Here is a 16,476-nt window from a genome sequence, read left to right on the forward strand (position 1 = left end):
AGATAAGAAATAGGAGGGGGCCAAGGATAGATCCTTGGGGGACTCCAGAGGAGTTACTTTGCAGCGCTCTGTATAAATTAGTTATGTGTATTGTGTTACACTAATAAAGATAAAATTATCAACATGTTCAGCATCTAGTTTACAAATCTATTCTAGTTGCTGATTTCCTTTTTTAGTTTACTTCAACAGGATTTATTTTGCTTATATATAATTTTATTCAACACATTGTGCCAGAATTTACTGCAGCTGATGAATGAACGACGCCCGGCGTTTGTTAGGCTTGTCCTTGCCCGTTTAATTTTCATGAGACTTTGCGCTGCACGGTGGCATAGTGGTTAGCACTGTTGCCTCACAGCGCCAGGGACCCGGGTTCAAATCCGGCCTCGGGTGACTGTCTGTGTGGAGTTTGCACATTCTCCCCGTGTTTGCGTGGGTTTCCTCCGGGTGCTCTGGTTTCCTCCCACAGTCCAAAGATGTGCGGGTTAGGTTGATTGGCTATGATAAATTGACCCTTAGTGTTAGGGGGATTAAATACATGGGGTTACGGTGATAGGGTGGGATATGTGTCGGTGCAGGCTCGATGGGCCGAAATGGCCTCTATCTGCACTGTGGGGTTTCTATGATTCTGTGAAGTTGGAGAGCCAATTGGCACAGCGCCTTCTACAGGGCATCTGGAACCTGTGTGAACATGGCAAGCTACGATGTATCTCCTTAACCAGCCAGATTGAAGGATTAGGATTACACAGGACAGAGTCTGAATCAAGAAGTGTAAGTTAGAATATTGAATTCAATGCCAAATCAGGTACAAACAGTGAAATAAAGGGAGGGAAAGTAAGATTGGATTAAGAGAGAGGAAAAAAGAGACGGAAAGAAAAAGTTTAATTTTTTTTAAACCTCCAACAACAATTAAAAGTTGAAGGAAATGAGACACCACACTTGTAATTGTTATTTTTCAGTGCCAGAGAGGTTGTTTGGCAGGGTACTTAGACTGAATGGACAAGCCCTAATTTTCCGTGGTGAGTTTAGTTCATATCTACCGTGCAAGTACCGCACCTTCACGCTGTTGAATGCATTTCAATGGTGAGCCAGGCTGCGAGATTCTGTTTTCGCGAAGCTAACGGTGGAGACAGCAACATCCGGATTTTCACATTTAACCTCGCATCTGCCCTCGCCTGAAGTTGTAGTGGGATTTGTGCTTAAATAACGGCCAGCACCATTAACCTCAGCATTATTTTGACAAAAAGTTTTGGCCCATTGAACTTGATGTTGATTAAATAATGAACATTTATTTCCATTTGCAATGACAGAGAAAAATATATATGGCATTTTGAATGTAATAATATAGGTGTTATCAATAGTGTTAAGGGTATAGTTAGTTGCTGCTGAAGGACTAAAACTATCACATATTTTTCATTACCTTTTTCAATTGAACACTGGAACATTTTTTTTGCAATACAATATAATATGAAATCGATTATCTGTGTTCACATTAATCATGTGCCTGATTGCAAAATTCTTACAGGAGTCGGGGCTGAGTAAGAAGTGATGTGGTAAAGTTAGTTCTTTACTCTAAGTGGCCTGGTGGCATTTACATCTTTGTTCTCCGAAGTATCATCCAAATCTAAATAAAATGTTTTCACAATACAGGGCCTGTATCTTGAAATAATTTGTAGAAAGTGGCACTCCCCAGTGAGTTTTCAACCACAGGGAGACCCACAGTGATTTGTTGGGTCAATTCCCTCCCCAGTGTGGGAAATTTGAATCATTTGCTTATTGTCACGCCATTCACTGCTGCTGAGAACTTGTTGAAGAGTCCCACTGTGTCTGAATTTTTCAGTGTACAGGCACTTCAGAGATCCAAGTTATAACAAAATGTCACTAGAGTAACAAATTAACTATTTTATTAGAATCCTGCATATAGCAGCCACTGTGCATACGGACCGATTGGGACGATCCCATAGCTATACTGCTCTGTTCAAGTGATTAAATGCACAGGTTGCACTGTTATTCCATTGCAATTTTATTAAGTAGCATTCCTGGTTATCTATTATCTTCTATTCTGGTGAATAATAGCAGATCCGCTCTACTATGGGCTTAACAGCCTGCCTGTTTATCACCGGTTTTCTTTCAATTCAGAAAACAACACATTTTTTCTCCCAATTCCCCACTCAGTTTCCACCAAAGTATTTTACTGGGGGGCATCATGAGCTAATTGGTCTCTCTACTTCAATCAATGTCAGTGTTAATGATTATTGTATGGATTATATGCCAACCAGCAAACAGATCTTTCACGGTCCTGTTTTGCCCTGAGCACAGACATTTTCATGGCACAAAGTGCACTGTCAGCCTGCAACAAGGGGGGGGGGGGGGGGATACATCTTGGATGATATGATCTTTAAGTACAGTACATCTTGCTATTCAGTTTAGCATCCAGAGAAATGAGGAAATGGCTATAATAAAAGGGGGTGATTTCTTAAGTTTCTCTTTCTCTTTTGCTGATGGAGCAGCCCTTCACTGAACAGTGAACTCTTCAAACTGAAATCTCCCAGGCCAACTTTCTTAACAGAAGATAGTGACCATATTCTAGATATTAACAATTGATCTGATAGCAATGAAATTCCCTCTGCACGTAACCAGAAAATTCAAACACACCTGTACACTCTCAAAGCTTAAGATATACAACCGTGTATTGATATGGTGGCCCAGGATTTTATGGGAAGTGCTGAACTATTAAGCAAAGTGGACCACTGCCCCCGCCCCCACCCCCCTTCCCGCCCCTGTCCCCGTCCCCACCCCCGTCCCCGCCCCCGTCCCTGTCCCCTTGCAAAGCACACTATGTGGGCCTGAGCACTAATAGGACAATTGTCTTTGAACCATTGGGCTAGATTTTCGGGGAGCGGTCAGGCGGGGTTTCAGGCGTGTGAGGGGAAAAATCCAGAATTTGGGGGTCCCGACACCATCCCGCCCAAAACCCCGCCCCACGTAAGTTTCAGGGGCAACGAATACCCGCCCCGCACTGGGACCCGCCGAAACCAGGCAGGAAGGGATTAGTGCCAATTAACTGCCTGTTAACAGGTAGTTAACAGGCAGTTTTTAGCCTAATCCCTATATTGAGGGGTTTCATGACGGCTCCAAACCACGCCACGTAGAGCAGGTGGGCCGTCGGGTTGAAGAACTTGGAGGGGTCGCGATGTCGGCGCTCAGGTGAGTGATGGGTGCATGAGTGCAAAGGTAAGTGTGTTTGGTGTGTCTAACGTGTGTGAAGAACTTTTACTTACCTGTACTTATCTTAACAGCCTTTCTTCCTGTAGCCATCGGGAGCGCATCACTCAGCTGGAACTTAAAGCTGAACGGCTGCGATCTGTCAAAAGTTACAGCCTTCAGCTTTGAGTGCCGGTGTGAGTTCTAACTGAGTCTGTGCAGAATGACTCATGTCAGAACTCAGACTGTCAGTGTTTCACAGCTTCAAACAGCTGTCAAACGCTGATATTTCATCTGTCAAGAACTCTTGACAGATGAAATTTCAGTCTGTGACGTCACCTGTTGCCGGGTGGCCCTTAATTGGCCTGCTGAGCCCGCTGGGCGGGCTCAACAAGGTCAATCAAGGGAAAATCGCGCGGATTGGCCGGACATCGAAGTAGGCGGGTCAAAAACCCAAAAGGGGAAGTCCCGCCTTCTTCCCGACAGGTTCGGCAAAATCTACCCCATTATCTCCAAGTGTTGCATTAACAAACTTTTTTGACATTTATATTAAGTAGCTCGTTAGCTGCTTGAGATGCATTAAAGGAGCACCACTCAGGCACACTATAACTGTCAGCCAATTTAATGCTTTGATTAAGGATCGCATCCTTTAGATACTGACCTACCAGCTGTGCAGTTACTGTTTCTATTTCATTTTTTTTCCCATTCATTTATTTTTAAATCGAACACTTAAGACAAATGCAGCTATAATACTTTGAATATAATTTATAATACATAGATACTTTGGTGATTTTATTTGTGGCTCAGTGGGTAGCACACTCGCCTCTGAATCAGAAGTTTGTGGGTTCAGGTCCCACTCCAGGGACTTGAGCACATAAATCTAAGCTGACACTCTAGTGCAGTGCTGAGGGAGTGCTGCACTGTCGGAGGTGCTGTCTTTCAGATGGGACGTTAAACCGAAGGCCCGTCTGCTCTCTCAGGTGGACATAAAAGATCCTAGGGCACTATTTTGAAGAAGAGCAGGGGAGTTATCCCTGGTGTCCTGGCCAATATTTATCCCTCAATCAACATCATAAAAACAAATGATCTGGTCATTATCACATTGCTGCTTGTGGGAGCTTGCTGTGCGCAAATTGGCAGCCGCATTTCCTACAGTACAGCAGTGACCACACTCCAAAAGTACTTCATTGCCTGTAAAGCGCTTTGAGACATCCGGTGGTCGTGAAAGGCGCTATAGAAATCTCTGTTTGTCTGTCAACCCTGCTACCATCTTCAAGCTCAAGCCCCATAATAGCTCTCAAAAAAACTCCTACCGACAGCCATCAGCTGAACTGCCCAATGAAAGCCCACACGGAAATGAATGAAGCTATGGCTGACTCATCAACCATATCATTTCCATGTGAAATACCAATGCTATTTGATATTGAGCAAACCATAATTTAGGGATGTTTACTGAAGATACAGTAATATGTCTCTAATTCCAATTGATATGTCTGTTATGATTCAGATGCACTCCAGATACTTTTTCTCATGCCCGCTACAAAGGATCATATCTAGAGGCAAGCCCTTGCTTTCTATTAACCCAAATGTGGCCTTATATGTGATGTAATCTGGGAGATAGCATGCCAGGGTGGACAATAAACTTGTTTTCGATAAATATGTACACTGGAATGATATGCATTAACACGATAAACTCCCAGGGCTGGATTTTGTGAATGAAGATGAGTTGGAGGCGGGACTGCTGCTTGTCGTGTCAATGTCCCGCCTCCATCCTCGCCTGACCAACCAGAGGGATTGTCCCCTGATTGACCTTGTTAAGCCCATCCTGCGGGCTCAGCAAGCCAATTAGGGAGGAAGTCACTGACAGAGCATGTCAACATCAGACGTGCTATCTGTCAAGACTTCTTGAAAGAAGAAATGTCAGCGTTTGACAGCTCTGTGAAGCTGTCAAACACTGACATTCTCTGTAGTTTGATGAGACTTTGTGTTCAGGACTCATCAAACCTTTCCACTTTGTTGATTTCACATGACTATTGGTTCAGAGGATCCAACAGTCAGTTTGTGAAATCGACAAGGAGGATGTCGGCTCTCCCGATCCTCTGCAGCTAAAGGCTGTAGGAAGAAAACAAGGTAAGTGAACATTTTTTTAAACTTATCACTCACCTTCCATACTTACCACTCCACACTTGCACCCATCACTCACCTCTACACCTTACTTCTGTAGGAATTAACAGCGGGGTTGGGGTTATTTGTCTCTGGCCAGTCAGAAGCCTCTGAGCTGCTCCAGGGACCCCCGTGCGGTTTCGAAGCGCTCCCCTATTCCTGGTTCTGACCGCCGGACTTATTCAGTAGCGATGTAGACAGAAAAATGTGACTCGTGGTTTGGGTGCAAAACAGATCAGTATTTATTGAAACAAAAGAAAAATTTAAAATAAACGATACAACACCCCTATGGCTGGTACAGCACTTTTGCTTAATGCAGTACACTTAGTGTCCACTCCTTTATTTAAACCCAGCACTTTTAAATATAGAAACACCTTGCTCATTACAGCACCTTTGCTTAGTGGCTTTTACTTAAAAACAGCACTTTAATACAGCAACTTTCAGTGTTCACTGAAGCACTTCTCTGCTTAGTGCAACACTCCTTTTACTTAAATAGGGGAGGAGAGAACGGACACAATGAGGGAAAATCGACTAAAATCACAGTTCTAACAAAATTCCCACCCCTATACCTATTCTAAGTTGCCTTGTAAAGGGCCAGAAAAATATATGCTCACCAATGAAGAAATGCCTGCTCCGTGCTCTGCGATCTTTGATCTTCACTGCCCCGAAGTAAAAACACCCCAGTATTTTAAAAGTAAACTGCTGGTGTTCCACTCCTTCAGGTAGGCTCCCACGTTGTAGAGAGCACAGAGGCGAGGCCAGGCCAGAGAGAGAGAGAGGCTTCTGAGAAGCTATCTTTTATACCCCATTTGAGGCCCGCCCAAATCCGGATGTATCTGGGCTAAACAAAAGGGATCCAAACTGCCCCATTGTCTTGTAATGGGTTTGGATGAATCACCCATTCGTTTAAACTGTTTCCAGTTTAAATGTGTCCTCATTGTCTGTGATGGCTTTGAATAAAGTTGCAGTTTAAATGTGTCCATTGTCTGTGATGGGCTTTTGAATAAAGCTGCAGTGGTTTGAAATGTGTCCATTTCCTTGATTGCTTGAGTAAATAGCCTTGAAGGTATTGTAACAGAAAGTCATTGTCCTTGTGGTCAGACTGAAACCAGTCTCAAGTGGTTAATCCTTTGTGTAGCAGTTTCTGTAAAAACATCGATTGTCTCTGCAGGGAGGGGAAACTCCCTGAACTGCCTTTGATTGACAGTCTGGTCAGCCATCTTTGATCTTCACCTTTTTCAGACACACACACAAGCTGCCTTTTCAAGTCCTTTGTCTTTTGCCATGTGGTCTGGTGGTCATTTTGATCCCTGGAATTTTAAAGGTATATTACCCAGGTATTCTTTAATCAAAAATTAATCTTCAGAACTGTAGGAAATTTTGAAATTATTGTGAAATCCTACACTTCCAGGTGCCTCCGACCACCGCAGACCTCCTCCACGTCTCCTCCAACCTGGTGGGGTTCTCCGAAGTCGGGAAGCCTTCTCCTGTGAAGGTAAAATGGCACTAATCCTTTTTTCTGCCTGTTAACTACCTGTTAACAGGCAGTTAAAAGGATTAAATGCCTTTCCCGCCTCCAGGAGATGGGAACAGAAGCAGCACATCTTCCCGCCTCCTGGCAAAAGGGCACGGAGGCGGGATGGGGGCGGCTTTGCCATCCGCCCCCACTTTCTCCTAATTTACCGGCTGTCCCGCCTCCTCGACAGACAAATAACACATCTCAGACTACAAACTACAAATTAGATTTATTAAGAAATATAATTTAAAAAAACTAACAAACATACAATTACAATAAAAGAATACTTCATTTCTCACTTGTTTTGAAATATTTAATATTTTGAAACTTTCATAACTGCACAATTGGCTGCCGCATTTCCTACGTTAAAAAGAAATACTTGCATTTATATAGCAGCTTTCATGACCTCAGGATGTCCCAAATTGCTTTACAGCCAATTAAATACTTTTTGAATTGTAGTCACTGTTGTAATGTAGGAAATGCGGCAGCCAATTTGCACACAGCAAGCTCCCACATACAGCAATGTGATAATGACCAGATAATCTGTTTTAATGATATTGATTGAGGGATAAATATTGTCCAGGACACCTGGGAAATAGTGCCATGGAATCTTTTACCTCCACCTGGTTTAACGTCTCATCCGAAAGACGGCACCTCCAGCAGTGCAGCACACCCTCAGTACTGCACTGGAGTGTCAGCCTTAATATTTGTGCTCAAGTCTCTGGAATGGGTCTACGAACCCACAACCTTCTGACTCCGAGGTGAGGGTGCTACCCACTGAGCCACGGCTGACACTATTACAACGGTGACAATGCTTCAAAAAACTTCATTGGCTGTAAAGTGCTTGGGGACGTCCTCAGGTCGTGAAAGGCGCTATATAAATACAAATTTTGCTTTCCTTTCTTTACCATGTGTTACATCCAATATTTTTGATAAAATTATCAGAGAAGAAAATATGGTCAATGATGATGTCATCCTTTAGAGCTTATGTCATAGAGTTGTAGTATTTTTTGTGACAGATTTGATTGAAAACATGGTACGTGCCAGAATACTGTATGTATAGAACCATCTGAAGCAGTGAATTTAAATGCCAGTTTATGCTGAAAATAACAGATTGGAACGTGTTTGTTATTGACTATTCAAAATCTTGGGATGTGGATGGCACTTAGAAACAGCTCCAAATCCGAGTCATGGTTTGTAATGCAATTCTATTTTTTATATTTTATTTTAAAATAGGCTTAACAGAATTTAGTATATCTCTTTGGCATTGATATTAGTGAACTATGTGATACTTTCACCCTAGTGAGACCATAAATGATAGGCTCCCTGTAGAGAGAACTTTATGGGCTTTGACATTACAGTAAGAATACTGGCACCAGTGTGAAGTCATATTTACTGGGCAGTTCAGGGACACCTCCAAGATTAAGCAAATATAAATACTTGTATTTTTATTACACCTCATCACATTGAATGGTCTCAAAGGACTTCATGCTAATAAATATTTCTGAAGTGCAATGACTGTTATGTAGGCAGATGTGGCAGTCACTCTGCACTAGCAATATCTTGGAGTACTGCGTACAATTCTGGTCGCCATATTATAAAAAGGATATAGAGGCACTGGAGAGGGTGCAGAGAAGGTTTACAAGGATGATACCAGAAATGCGAGGATATACCTATCAGGAAAGGATGAACAGGCTGGGTCTCTTTTCTCTTGAAAAGAGAAGACTGAGGGGTGACCTAATAGAGTTCCTTAAAATTATGAAAGGTTTTGATAGAGTAGATACAGAGAGTTTCCACTTGCAGGGAAGAGCAAAACTAGAGGCCATCAATTTATAAAATAGTCACCAAGAAATCAAATAGGGAATTCAGAAGAAACTTCTTTATCCAGAGTGGTGAGAATGTGGAACTTGCTACCACAGGGAGTGGTTGAAGCGAATAGTATAGATGTATTTAAGGGGCGGTTAGATAAGCATATGAAAGAGAAGGGAATGGAGGGTTACACTGATAGATTTAGATGAGGAAAGACGGGAGGAGGCTCGAGTGGAGCATAAACACCGGCATGGACTGGTTGGGCCGAACGGCCTGTTTATGTGCTGTATATCCTATGTAAATAGCAATGAGATGAATGAACAGTTAATTTATTTGTTGGTATTAATGTCAATGCATCACACACAGAATTCTAGACATTGAATATAATCAGTATTATTTTAGTAGCTCTTCTGAAGTGAACTATTACATTCACCTCTGCTGCTCACCCTCCCAAAGCTCCCAGTTAGCCAAATCCTGTATTTGCTTCTAACCCTTCAGTTTGAGATTAGGATTCAAGTCTGGTTTACTTGATACCTGCACTGAATAACGTGAATTAGCCAACTAGCTGGAAGGCTTCAGCTTGAGCTGACTGCTTCATGCGGGTATCAGTATATGTTATCAGGGAAATATCCATTTGTGCAATATTATCTTTCAAGATTCCTGGTTAAGATGCAATTATTGTCTTTTTACTCCCCCGGGATGATGGATGTTATTAGAAATGTAATATAGTCCATCTCAGTTAGGTTGAGAATAGCTATTAACTAGTGACAAATTCTGCAGTGAGGGCGAAGTGTGACACGTATATATACAAATTACTTGTATTTGTCAGACTATTAGCATTCAGACTATTTTTCTCTAATTATGCTGAGGGAAAAAATTTACATGAACATTTATCATTTGTAAACAAAAGCCTTCAAAATTTAAAGTGAAAGATTAAAAGATTTAATGCTGAACTATATTGATTAGTGAGAGGAAAAAATGAAATTGCTTTGCCCAATGGTGCTATTACCTTCACTATATGGGGTGAATCAGCAGTGGAAAATAGCAGATAAATGAATCAGATTTAAACATCTAGAGAACAGAACAATTCTCAGAAACAAATAATCAAAGGTTTCCAGCTTCTAAGTGTAGATATCCCAGTGACATTCTGGTTTCAAAAATCAATCTCGAGACTGGAAGTGTGCCTTTGTTCCTCTAATCTCCTTGGTTTATGAGATTCAGGATGTTTTAGTTGAACTTAGTTTAGTCAGATCTCCTTAAGGAGCCAATGGGCTGGATTTTGTCAATGGAGGCGCGTTGGGGGGGGGGGGAGGGGGGACTGCTGGTTTTCAGGGTTCAGTCCCACCCCCAGTGATGTCTGACCAACCCACGCTATTTTCCCTTGACGTTGTTAAACCCGTCCTGCGGGCTTACTGGCCAATTAAGGGAAAACCGGTGACAGATGACATCAGCATGACATTTCATCTGTCGAAATTTTTTTTACAGATGAATTGTCAGCATTTAACAGCTTTGAGAAGCTGTCAAACACTGACAATCTCTATTCTAAAGTGTGCCCTTGCACAGAAGGCTCACCAAGACCTCTCTCCTCAGCAGAAAGCAGATGGCTGCTGCATCTGAGAATGCAGCAGCCATTCTGTCATTTCTGCCGCTGAGATGAGGCACCTCCGGATCCTCAAAGGTTGAAGCCTGCAGGAAGAAGCAAAGGTAAGGAAACTTTTTCCAACACTTTACACTCACCTCTCATACTTACCTGTCCACACTTGCACCCATCACTCACCTCTACAGCGAACATTTCGACCCCTCTCACCCCTGCAGACCCACTGCTCGCCTCGCTGACCCTGGCAAGGTTTGCAGCCGTTGGGAAGCTCGCAATTGCAGGCATAAAATGGGGATAAGCCTCAAAACTGTGTTAACTACCTGTTAACAGGCAGTTAATTGGCTCTAATCCCCTTCCCACCTCAAGGAGACGGGTCCCTGCGCGACTCAGGAACCTGCCTCCCGGGAAGATGGCATGGAGATGGGTTGGGAGCGGGATCGGTACCCGCTCCCAGTTTCTGCCATTTTCCCGGCAGTCCCGCCTCCCCAGAGCTGGGAAAATTGCCCCCTATGCTCTTGCAGCAACCCTGCAGATTATTCAATCTCTCAGTTGTCCCCCCACCCATTTCAAACATTTTCCAGCAGGATTAGCACTTTGGACTATCTCCATTTTATAAGGGATTAATTCTATTTTAGTGTCATAATGAAATGAAGGAAATTATTTATATCTGACAGTTTCCTTCATAAGTTTGCAACTTTTCCATGATACATTCATGATAAACAAGGAAAATTCTGTCTTTACTTCAGTTTTGAAGTAGGCGCTTAAAATGGAAGCTTAGCTCCCAAATTAAGAGGGTGAAATCTAACTTTGACAGGGGCACAAAACAGGCACGAGTGGATCGACTGCCCATTATACACTCCGCCTAATTTTTTTTCCATTGAAGTCAAAATTTCAAGAGCAACTTGCATTTATATAGCGCCTTTAATATCGTAAAATGTCCCACAGTGCTTCACAGGAGTGTTATTGAACAAAGTTTGACACCGAGTCACATAAGGGTATTAGAACAGATGACCAAAAGCTTGATCAGAGGTAGGTTTTAAGGAGCGTCTTAAAAGAGAGATAGACAGGGAATTCCAGAGCTTAGGACCTAGGCACAACCACCAGTGATGGAGCAATTAAAATTGGGGATGTGCAAGAGTCCAGAATTGGAGGAGCGCAGAGATCTAAGCGGGGTGTAGGGCTGGAGGAGGTTACAAAGATAGGGAGGGGTGAGGCTGGACAGAAACAGTTTGTTGATGGGAACTGGGTTGGGTTAATTACTCTGGAAATTAGTAAAGCTAAAGGGGATTTGTTCTTGGTCCATAATGAATTGTTTATGGTCAGGCTATTTGTTTGAATTTTGTTTTCAAGATGTAGGTGACATTGGCAAAGCCATATCTAGTGCCCATTCCTAGTTGCCATGAGAAGGTTGTGGTGTGACTTTTCCGGCTATTGTGGCTCTTTTGCTGGAGGTGATCCAACACTGGTGTTACCCACAAACTTGATGGTCTTGTCCTTCTAGGATATAAAGGTCTTGGAGTGGGTGATGCTATTAAAGAAAGTTTGATGAGTTATTGTAGTGTATTATGTATAGTATATAATGAAATCAGTGAGGAAGGGATATTCTTTAGTCTGTTCCACTTAGTACAATGGTACTGCCAGAGGGCTGTCTGAAGACAAGACTTTGGGGGGAAAATTCAGTATCGCCCCATTTGGGGCGCCATTATCGACCATGCGCAACGTTTAGCGCCTGGCGCTAATTATCACCTCCGACAGCAAACTTGGCTTTTATCGCCCCTGGAGGTGATTGGAGCGCTAAATCAGGCGCTTCACACATGTCTTAAGGTGCAAAGGCCGAGGAGTGAGGCGCTACCTCAAGAGTGCTGGCGAAGCAAGGAAGGGCAAATCAAAATAAATTGCAAAGTGCTGCTCAGTACTCAAAACTCCTTCAGTGTTGAATCTCTCCAGAAGTCTCTCTCTCTCAGAATGCGTGATGCAAAAATGTTACCGACAAAAAACGTCAGGAAGCGGTCGCCTTTAAATAGCACTCCCCCAGTCCCTTTCTGACAGCAAAACACTCCCCTCAACCTGTCGTTGCTAGCGGCAGGGGGCGCCACTCAATATCCAGTCCGGGGCGCTGCGCACTCGACTGACGTCACAATCTGCCAGCGCAGGAGATCGTGGCGGTCGTGTTTAGCGCCACCGCAAAATGTCTAGTTAATTTCGCGAGCGGCGCAAACATCGCCGCGCCCGGGCGCTAGTTGCTTTGTGCCCCATTAGTGCCTTCTTAAGGCGCTAACGGGAGGCGCAAACAACTGAATTTTTCCCTCTTTGTCTTTACAGGGATTGTGTGGTTGATATGCCTATCAATTAGTCCAATAAAAGGCGACGAGTTAAGAACGTAACTGAAGGTTTTTATTGGCTAAATAACAGAGCCCACCCTCGTGGGTGATCCGATCCAACAGGGAGGAATACTAGCCAGTCAGCTACCTTTATACCTGGGCAGGTAATGGGCGGAGTCGGAGGTGGTCAGCCCAGGTATAACAGTGCGACAAGAGGCGACCTCGTGTAGTGATGTGACAGTGAGAACAGTGAGAACAATATACAGTGATAACTATAACAGTGGTTTACCACATTCACCCCTTGCTTAGATTAGAGTCCGGCGGGGTGAAGTGTATTACCAGCTCTGGTATGTCAGTCTGTCCGGAGGCTTCGTTAGCCTCTCCGATCGTCGCAGCGGCGGTGTTACATTATCCGGTGTTAAAGCTGGTGTCTGCGTAGTCGGCAAAGGCTCGTGGGGTTCCGGCATGCCGTCTACCTCGGCTGGACTCGGGGGGTTGGGAGGGGGGGGTGAGGGTGCGAGGTCTCGTAAGGAGACAGTGTCCTCCCGTCCGTCTGGGTAAGCCACATAGGCGTACTGGGGGTTGGCGTGCAGGAGGTTCACCTTCTCGACCAGGGGGTCCGTTTTATGGGCCCTCACGTGCTTTCGCAGCAAGACGGGTCCCGGAGAGGTCAGCCAGGTTGGTAGGGTGGTTCCCGTAGTCGACTTCCTGGGGAAGACAAACATTCGAGCATGGGGGGTGGTGTTAATGGCAGTGCAAAGTAGTGACCGGATGGAGTGCAGCGCAATCGGGAGGACCTCTTGCCAGCGGGAGGTTGGGAGGCCCTTAGACTTTAAGGCTAAGAGGGTGGCCTTCCATACCGTCGCGTTCTCTCTTTCCACCTGGCCGTTCCCTCGGGGGTTGTAGCTGGTGGTCCTGCTTGCTGCAATACCCCTCTCCAATAGGAACTGACGGAGTTCCTCGCTCATGAAGGAGGCGCCCCGGTCACTATGTATATAGTTCGGGAACCCGAACAAGGCGAAGAGTTTGTTCAGGCATTTAATGACCGTGTTACTGGTCATGTCTGGGCAGGGGAAGGCAAAGGGGAAACGGGAGTACTCATCAACGATGTTGAGGAAGTACACATTACGGTCGGATGACGGTAGGGGCCCCTTGAAGTCGATGCTCAGACGCTCGAAGGGGCGGGTGGCCTTGATCAGGCTTGCTCTGTCCGGCTTATAGAAGTGCGGTTTGCACTCAGCACAGATCTGGCAGTTCCTGGTCATGGTCCTGACCTCCTCGATGGAGTATGGCAGGTTGCGGGCCTTAATGAAATGGTAGAGTCTGGTGACTCCGGGGTGGCAGAGGTCATTGTGGAGGGTCTGAAGTCTATCACTTTGCGCGCTGGCGCATGTAATGCGTGAAAGAGCATCAGGGGGGTCGTTCAGTTTACCGGGCCGGTACAAGATCTCATAATCATAGGTGGAAAGCTCGATTCTCCACCTCAAGATTTTGTCGTTCTTGATCTTGCCCCTCAGCTTGTTATTAAACATGAAGGCAACCGAGCGTTGGTCGGTGAGGAGGGTAAATCGTTTGCCTGCCAAGTAGTGCCTCCAGCGCCGTACTGCCTCCACAATTGCCTGGGCTTCCTTCTCGACCGACGAGTGTCGGGTCTCGGGGCCCTGTAGGGTCCTTGAGAAGAAGGCTACCGGCCTACCCTCCTGGTTAAGGGTAGCGGCTAGGGCGAAGTCGGATGCATCGCTCTCCACTTGGAAGGGGATTGACTCATCCACTGCGTGCATTGTGGCCTTGGCTATGTCTCCCTTAATGAGGGAGAAGGCCGCGCACGCCTCTTCCGTGAGGGGGAAGGATGTGGTTTTCAGGAGGGGTCTGGCTTTGTCCGCATAATTGGGTACCCATTGGGCATAGTAGGCGAAAAGCCCCAGGGTTCTCCTAAGTGCTTTTGGACAGTGGGGGAGGGGTAGCTCCATGAGGGGGCGCATTCTTTCGGGGTCGGGGCCGATGACTCCGTTCTCTACTACACAGCCAAGGATGGCAAGGCGCGCTGTGTTAAACACGCATTTCTCCTTATTGTAGGTGAGGTTCAGCCGTTGGGCCGTACGGAGGAATTTCTCCAGATTCACGTCATGGTCCTGCCGGTTGCGGCCGCAGATGGTGACGTTATCGAGATAGGGGAAAGTGGCCTGTAGTCCGTTCTGGTCAACCATCCGGTCCATCTCCCGTTGGAAAACCGAGACCCCGTTGGTGACACCAAAGGGGACCCTAAGGAATTGGTAGAGGCGGCCATTCGCCTCGAAGGCGGTGTACTGGCTGTCCTCCGGGCTGATGGGGAGTTGGTGGTAGGCCGACTTGAGGTCGATGGTCGAGAATACGCGGTATTGTGCAATCTCATTGACCATGTCCGATATGCGGGGGAGGGGGTATGCGTCCAGCTGGGTGTATCTGTTTATGGTCTGGCTGTAGTCGATAACCAGGCGATTTTTGTCGCCGGTCTTGACTACCACCACCTTGGCACACCAGGGGCTGCTGCTCCCCTCAATAATGCCCTCTTTCAGGAGTCGCTGCACCTCAGAGCTAATGAAGGCTCTGTCCCCAGCGCTGTACCGCCTGCTCTTAGTAGCGACAGGTTTGCAGTCGGGGGTGAGGTTAGCGAACAGGGAAGGTGGCGGTACCTTGAGGGTGGATAGGCTGCAGGTGTTACGCGGTGGGCGGTTTAACTTTCGCTGGTTGTCGACTGTGAGTGGGGGGAGGGGTCCACCGTATGCTAGGGTTACACTTTGGAGGTGGGATTGGAAGTCCAGCCCTAGTATGACGGCAGCGCACAGCTGGGGGAGTACGAGGAGTTTAAAATTTTTATACTCTGTCCCTTTAACCGACAATGTCACGACACAGTAGCCGCTGATGTCTGTGGCGTGCGACCTCGATGCCATCGAGATGCGGCTGCGCGTTGGCAGGACGGGGAGGGAGTAGTGGCTCACCGTGTCTGGGTGGCTGAAGCTCTCCGTGCTTCCGCTGTCGAACAGGCAGGTCGTGGCGTGGCCGTTGACTTTGATGTCCATCATTGAGCTGGCCAGGTGGTGCGGGCGGGCTTGATCCAGGGTCACGGAAGCTAGGGTGTAGATGAGCGCGTCGTTGTCATGACAAGATGGCAGCGAAGATGGCGGCCCCCGTAGTTCACATGAGGCTCTGTTTAAATCGTTTGCCCCGCACAAAGATGGCCGCCCCTGCTGTTCCCATGAGGCTCTGCAGGCTTCGGCTGCCCCGCACAAAGATGGCCGCCCCTGGTTTTCCCATGAGGCTCTGCAGGCTTCGGCTGCCCCGCACAAAGATGGCCGCCCCTGGTTTTCCCATGAGGCTCTGCAGGCTTCGGCTGCCCCGCACAAAGATGGCCGCCCCCAGGGTTCGCATGAGGCACTGCTGGCTTCTGAGGATTTGCTTCTGCAGGCCTTGGAGAAGTGGCCTTTCTTGAGGCAGGTTTTGCAGGTCGAGTTTTTGGCTGGGCAGCGCGACCTCGGATGCTTCTCCTGGCCGCAAAAGAAGCAGCCAGCGGCCCGATCGGGGTTGCCTGATGTCGGGGCCGGTACCGGGGCTAGCGGGCCCGGTCGGATCCGTGATGCAGACGCTGAGGTAGGTCCCGGGGGCAGCGCTGTGAAGGGTGGTGGGGTGGGGGTCGGGCCCGAGTCCCAGGGTCGCGAATAGTACCTGGCAAACGCTTCCTGGTCTTGCTGGGTGGCCTCTAGGGTGAGGGCGAGGGCTTCGGCCTTGTCCAGGTCTATGTCCTTAGCTTCAAGCAGTCTTTGCCGTGTGTAGTCGGAACGTAGGCCTCTCACCAAGGCGTCGCGGACATTGTCTTCCATGTTCGCAGTAGC

Source organism: Somniosus microcephalus, chromosome 20 (genome assembly GCF_052327205.1).
Source record: "Somniosus microcephalus isolate GS21.2 chromosome 20, FLI_Smic_1.0, whole genome shotgun sequence".
NCBI classification, from domain to species: domain Eukaryota; kingdom Metazoa; phylum Chordata; class Chondrichthyes; order Squaliformes; family Somniosidae; genus Somniosus; species Somniosus microcephalus.